Source organism: Lepisosteus platostomus, chromosome 10 (genome assembly GCF_059453375.1).
Source record: "Lepisosteus platostomus isolate fLepPlt1 chromosome 10, fLepPlt1.hap1, whole genome shotgun sequence".
Lineage (NCBI taxonomy): Eukaryota > Metazoa > Chordata > Actinopteri > Semionotiformes > Lepisosteidae > Lepisosteus > Lepisosteus platostomus.
This window is the reverse complement of record NC_142620.1, coordinates 52,398,096-52,405,509: the sequence shown is the minus strand read 5'-3', so window position 1 is coordinate 52,405,509 and position 7,414 is coordinate 52,398,096.

Below are 7,414 nucleotides of genomic sequence, written 5' to 3'. Positions count from 1 at the left end.
GTCACGGTCTCTGTCTTTCGTTTCGAGGGGTGAATAATGGGAGACAGTGTTCCTGCCCTGACACGCAGATCACACTGAAGGTTTCAGTTTTTTTTTTTTACATTTGAATAATAATAACAACACTTTTAAGACTCTCTGTGAGGGACCGGAGCCCAATGTGATGAGCAGTGTCTTGGGTTTTCTTGGCTGTCATTTATTTTTCTGTAGTGTTTTGGTCTCAGACTGAGTTTGTTGTCTCATGAGGTCCGGGGACAGACGCCTCACCAATCTTCAGGACCCAGGGATGAGGATAAGTTGACAGTGCACAGAATTCTAATTTTGGCACTTGACAAACTCATTCTGAATAGAAGGTGGCACAACGGTCCTTTTGACTGACTTTTTCACAAATCATTATAATTATAATAAGCAGTTTTATGTCTCGTCCAAAGGACAGAACGTTTTCACAGTGTAGTGTCCCCGTCACTATACTGGGGCATTAGGACCCACAGTAGATAGACCCACTCACACCTCTTCCAGCAGCAGCCTCAGCTTTCCCAGGAATCTCCCATCCAGGTACTGGCCAGGCTCACACCTGCTGAGCTCCAGTGGGTTGCCAGTGGTGAGCTGTAGGGTGATATGGCTGCTGACACAGGAAATGCATTAACTATATATTTCTGGAAGTAAAGTACCAGTATTCAGGCTCAGAACCATAGGTGCACATAGTAATTTTAATAAGTGTAAACAGTACTGTCTGCCCAGACAACAGGGTCTTTGCACGCAAGAGCTCCCTGTTAGAGAAGCACATTTCCTCCTCACATTAACTGTCGTCATGCGCTGTTCACCTGACAGCTTATATGAGCTTGTTCCGTTCCTTTCAGAGTCCCCTAGATGTGCCCCATTATAGCCATCTATTTCTAAAATCCCTGCTCTTGTTTTCTAATAATAGATCTAATCTTCAGTCTCTCCCACGGACTCTTCCTGAGATGTTGTGGCATGCCCGACGTCCTCCTCCCCCCTCTCAAGGTCATCAGAGAAAAGATTAGAGGAGACATCAGCTGCGGGGAGCAGAGGCTACCGAGAAAAAAAAAGCAGGTGAAAAGAAATCTTCCCTTCCATCCCAGAGCTTATCTCTCCCACACACCCGTCTCTAATGTTCTTTGGAACAAATGTGCTGGAAGAAATAAGAGGCTTATTCCTGTCCTTTCTGTCCTGACTTCGCTGGGGTCATCGTGGTTCTGCATCTTTCTTATTCCCGGCACAGCAGGTAGGAGGAAGCAGAGAGGGCTCCGTGCTCCTCAGCTCAGGGCCAGCATGTCTCCAGTTTGAAGACGTTGTGCCTCCAGGCATCTTTTCAGCTCAAGGCAGGGGGAGGTAAGCGCTGACCCCTCTACTAGGTTGTTAAAACCAGTCGTTTAACTGGGAATGATCATCTTCTTCCAGCAATTCATAATCAGGGCGCACCAAAATCCCTTATTTGAGGTGTCAGAGGAATTTTTTGCAATGCAGTGCACTAGTCTAGCAGAGCAAAAGAATTTGAAATCTTTAACGGCTAACAACTTAAAAACAAAGGGTGATTGAGATCGTTATTACAACTTTTATAAAGTTGGGGCTTTCCTGTTCTGATCCTCGTGATGCCAGTGTCTGCTGGTTCTCCTTTGAGCTGAGCTCCAAGTTACTCAACTGAACCAATAAATGGAAATAATAATTTGCTTAAGTGAAACTGTTCACTTTCATTTTCAGCATCTGCTAAAAAGCTGCCAGTTAATAAAATGTAATGGCTTGAAATCTCTAGCAGATAAAGCGCAGACAACAATTATATCATTTAAAAGTAATTGCATCAGCGCTGCAGTTAAGGGTTCTGTCACGCAGGTGAGAGCTCAGCTAGAACGAAGACCCAGCAGTCTCTGAGGAGAGATCAGATTCCCCAGGATTGGAGAAGTCCTGTATTGTGAATACAGCCTAAAGCCCAGAACTACAGTCACACCATGGGACCTAGCCCTGTTGTCCTAGCAGGCGTGCATGCTGAAATCCTGACAGCCCCAAATACTAACGACCTCGTAACACCCTGAGTACAGTAAGTCCGCTTTGATAAGAAAAGAACCCTCTAGCCCCCCTTCTGATCCTGGGGACCCACACACCTGTTGCTTTCTGTTCAGTCGGAGCTCTCAATCATATAATGGAACCCTCAATAGAATTCATAACAGGTTTCATTTGAATTTTTCAATTTGATTTCAGTTCCTGAAAGTGTAGGAGGTTGTTTTTTAACCATTGCACTTCTCACGTTATTTAAACTCTCCAATCTCCGAGGAGAAAAACAAATCTTGCGAAAGTTCCAGGCAAGCAACCTGTCGGCTCAATAAATGATTCATTTAAGCAAAGAGCTCAGTGCAGGCAGGTGTGTGACCTTAAGGTCAGGAGGAAAAACGCTGCTTTACAACAGCAGCACCTGGGGAGCTGACACAGGCTCTTCAGCTGGACAAATTCAACCAATAATGAGCTGATGGAGGATGTCATCCCTGATGTAGCCCTCCAGAACCATGACTGACGATACCTGGTACAGCTCAGGACCAGGACTGCGGACCCACCCCAGCTATAAGCTGGACTGTAGCTCTCCATCACCAGAACTGGGACTGGGTACGCCAGCTGTAGCTGTCCGGGACCAGAACTGGGACTGGGTACCCCAGCTGTAGCTGTCCAGGACCAGAACTGGGACTGGCACTGGGTACCCCAGCTGTAGCTGTCCAGGACCAGAACTGGGACTGGCACTGGGTACCCCAGCTGTAGCTGTCCTGGACCAGAACTGGGACTGGCACTGGGTACCCCAGCTGTAGCTGTCCAGGACCAGAACTGGGACTGGCACTGGGTACCCCAGCTGTAGCTCCCCAAAAGTGGTAACAAACAGTGCTGCTGGCACACTGAGAGGCAGAGGTTTGACTGCAGATGTTTGGCGTTGTGAGGTGCAGGTAGTCTCCCAGCCGTCCTCAGATCAGCTGAGGGAAGGGGACCCACACACCTGTTGCTTTTGTTCAGTCGGAGCTCTCAGTTTTAGGCTCCATGGCATCATTGAACTCGCTTCTTGCTTAACTCAACCTCAGTAAAACCTGGAGGTTTTCTATTCATCTTATACAATGGCCCGCCACCAGCAGAGACTCATGCGGGTGATGAGACTGATTGGGAATTGGTTCAATTAAGAAGCTGAGGGGAAGGATACCTCATGCAGACCAGCTGCCACTCCCACTGCTATCCTGCTGGTCAGTCAGGGCGGCGATGGCTGACCCACCCATCTGGGCATTTTCTAATCTCTTCTTCCAGTTCAGGGTTGCGGGTGAGCCAGAGCCTATCCCAGCAGGCAACAGGCGCAAGGCAGGGTACACCCTGGACGGGACGCAGGGCACACAGACACACAGACACACACACACACACACACACACACACACACACACAGACAGACATGCACAGACACACACGCAGACACAGACACACACACACACACGCAGACAGACATGCACACACACGCAGACAGACATGCACACACACACACAGACAGACAGACACACACGCGCACACACAGACAGACAGACACACACACGCACACGCACACAGCCACACCAGGGCCAATTTCCTGAAGCCAATTAACTGACCAGCCGATCTTTGGATTCTGGGAGGGAACCCAAGCAGACGCAAGGAGGACATACAAACTCCACGCAGACAGCACCCCAGCTCCAGAATTGCCAGCAGCCATATCACCCTGCAACTCACCCCTGGCAGCCCCACTGGAGCTCAGCAGGTGTGAGCCTGGCCAGTACCTGGATGACAGACCTCCTGGGGAAAACTAAGGTTGCTGCTGGAAGAGGTGTTAGTGGGGCCAGCAGGGGGCGCTCACCCTGCGGTCCATGTGGGTCCTAATGCCCCAGTATAGTGACGGGGACACTATACTGTAAACAGGCGCCGTCCTTCGGATGAGACGTAAAACCGAGGTCCTGACTCTCTGTGGTCATTAAAAAATCCCAGGGCGTTTCTCGAAAAGAGTAGGGGTGTAACCCCGGCGCCCTGGCGAAATTTCCCATTGGCCCTTACCAATCATGGCCTCCTAATAATCCCCATCTATGAATTTGCTACATTACTCTGCTCTCCTCCCCACTGAGAGCTGGTGTGTGGGGAGTGTACTGGTGCACTATGGCTGCCGTCACATCATCCAGGTGGTGGTGTAGGGGATCCCCATTACCTGTAAAGCGCTTTGAGTGGAGTGTCCAGAAAAGCGCTATATAAGTGTAAGCACTTATTATTATTATTATTATTATTATTATTATTATTATTATTAATTGAACCCAGGGCCCCAGCACTGCCAGGCACTCCTTGGGCCACTGTGCACCCTGATGATTGAACCTTGACCTGAAAATAGATTATCTGCATTTTTAGTCTGCCGAACAAGTCTTCTAACTGTGCCGGTTTCCCGCACCTCTCTCTGTAAATAAAAGATATACGGCAAATGCAGAGGTAGCGTGTGACGTCATAAACACAGTCACAGCCAGGCTACAAACAAAGCACCCAAGCGCTTTTATAGCTATTTCAGGAGACTTTAACCACGTATCTATTTCCACCACTCTGCCTACTTTCCACCAGTTTGTTAAGTGCCCGACCAGGGAAAACAAAACACTGGACTTATTATATGCCAATGCTAAGGATGCATATAGTTCCACAGCCCTTCCCCCCCTTGGCAGATCAGATCACAACCTTGTCTTGCTTACACCACTATACAAGCCTATTGTCCAGCGCCAACCTGTGACCATGAGGACCGTGAGGAGATGGTCTCAGGAGGCTATGGAGGATCTACGTGGTGCTTTGGAGGCCACCAACTGGGATGTGCTGTGCGAACCACATGGGGAGGACATAGACAGCATGGTGGACTGTGTCACTGACTATATTAACTTCTGCGTAGACAACAGCATCCCCACCAAAGACGTACACTGCTTTTCAAATAACAAACCCTGGATCACCAGCGACCTGAAGGCTCTTCTGAATGACAAGAAGAGAGCCTTTAGGAGGGGAGATAAGGAAGAGGTCAAGCGTGTACAGAGGGAGCTAAAGCAGAAGTTAAGAGAGAGCAAGGATGCCTACAGGAGGAAGGTAGAGGACAAGCTGCAAAGGAATAGGGTGAGAGATGTATGGAGCAGCATGAGAGAGATCACTGGCTTCAAACAGGCTGGGGTTGCAACAGAAGGGAACCTGGAGATGGCCAACAAGTTGAACCAGTTCTTTAACAGGTTTGATTCTGGGTCCTCTGTGGCGCAACACCCATCCCCCCACAGCCACACGCTCCCTAACCCTTCACAGCTGCAACTGCCCAACACCTCCTCCATCCCCCCACAAACATGGCCGCCTACAGCTACAACCCCCGACGGCTGCTCACCCACCCATCCCCCACAGCTGCCACTCTCCAACACCTCCGCCATTAACACCTCCGGCACTGAAAGCACTATGAGCATCATCCCCCGGGCCAGGCTGACCATCACAGCTGACCAGGTGAAGAAGGAGCTGAAGAGGCTGCACGGGGGTAAGGCCACAGGACCAGATAACATCTGTCCCAGAGTTCTGAGGGCCTGTGCTGATCAGCTGAGCGGAGTGCTCCAGCGACTGTTCAACCTGAGCCTGCGCTTGGAGAGAGTCCCGGTGCTCTGGAAGACATCATGCCTGGTCCCGGTACCAAAGAAAGGGCGCCCCTCTGTCCTCAACGACTACAGACCAGTTGCACTGACTTCTCACATCATGAAGACACTGGAGAGACTGGTCTTATCCCACCTGAGACCCATGGTCAGCTCATCACTGGACACCCTACAGTTTGCCTACCAGCCCAGTGTTGGTGTGGAGGATGCGATCATCTACATGCTGCAAAGGGCCTACTCACACCTGGACAGGGCTGGCAACACTGTAAGGATCATGTTTTTCGACTTCTCCAGTGCCTTCAATACCATCCAGCCCTTACTTCTAAGGAGGAAGCTGGAGGAGATGCAAGTCGATGCCTCCATGACCTCGTGGATCACTGACTACCTGACGGGCAGACCACAGTCTGTGAGACTTCAGAACTGCGTGTCTGAACTGGTAGTGAGTAACACAGGGGCACCTCAAGGGACAGTTCTTTCTCCATTCCTCTTCACCCTCTATACTTCGGACTTTAAGTACAACTCAAAGTCATGCCACCTGCAAAAGTTCTCAGATGACTCTGCGATTGTGGGATGTATCAAGGGTGAGCAGGAGGAGGAGTACAGAGGACTGGTCAGCAGCTTTGTGGAGTGGTGTGGGGTGAACCACTTGGAACTGAATGTTACAAAGACAAAGGAACTGGTGGTAGATTTCAGGAGGAAAAAGGTCAAACCTACTCCTGTCTACATCCATGGGAGTGGCGTGGAGATGGTGGACTCGTACAAGTACCTGGGAGTGCACATCGACGATAGACTGGAATGGTCTAAGAACATCGAGGCCATCTATAAGAACGGACAGAGCCGACTTTACTTCTTGAGGAGGCTCAGGTCCTTCAATGTGTGTAGTAAGATGCTACACATGTTTTATCAGTCGGTGGTAGCGAGTGCCATTTTCTACGCAGTGGTGTGCTGGGGCTCTGGGATTAGAGCAGTAGATTCCAAAAGGCTGAACAAGCTCATCAGGAGAGCGAGCTCTGTCATTGGGTCTGACCTGGACCCCTTGGAGGTAGTGGCTGAGAGGAGAATGATGTCCAAACTGGAGGCCATCATGGACAACTTCTCCCATCCCCTCTATGACAGGCTTGCAGGAATGAAGAGCACGTTCAGCAATAGACTGATTCACCCACGGTGCGACAGGGAGCGCTACAGGAGGTCATTCTTGCCGTCTGCCATAAGACTGTACAACGCATCCACCTTACGTCTTGGCAGAGGCAACAGCGACAGTGACCTGTTTCTGGACTAAACGCATATACACATATACTGCTACATCTGTTCTCTTTCTTTTTCTTTTTCTTTTTCTTTTTCCAGTTTACAACCACTTTTGTGCAATATATGCCAGGGACCTGTGCAATACATTTATATTTATATTTATATCTATGGTTACATCTATATTTATATTCATACGTGTGATACGATTTTCTGTGTACTGTTCTGTTCTAGTTTCCTCTTGTGTGTCCGGACTGTGAGTAACTCTTGTATTGTATTGTATGTATTGTACTATTAGTATATAATTCGTACACTGTGGCTGTGTTGTGTGTGTTAAGCTGCTGTTGCACTGCAATTTCCCTCACGGGATCAATAAAGTATCTATCTATCTATCTATCTATCTATATTTCACTTCAGCCTTCGACGGTTTCTTAGAACTGGAGCCATAAAGATCGATTTACAGTACTTTTGTTTCCCCCGGTAGCAGTGATAAGAATTGCTAACACAAAAGGGACGCTTCACCATCTCGC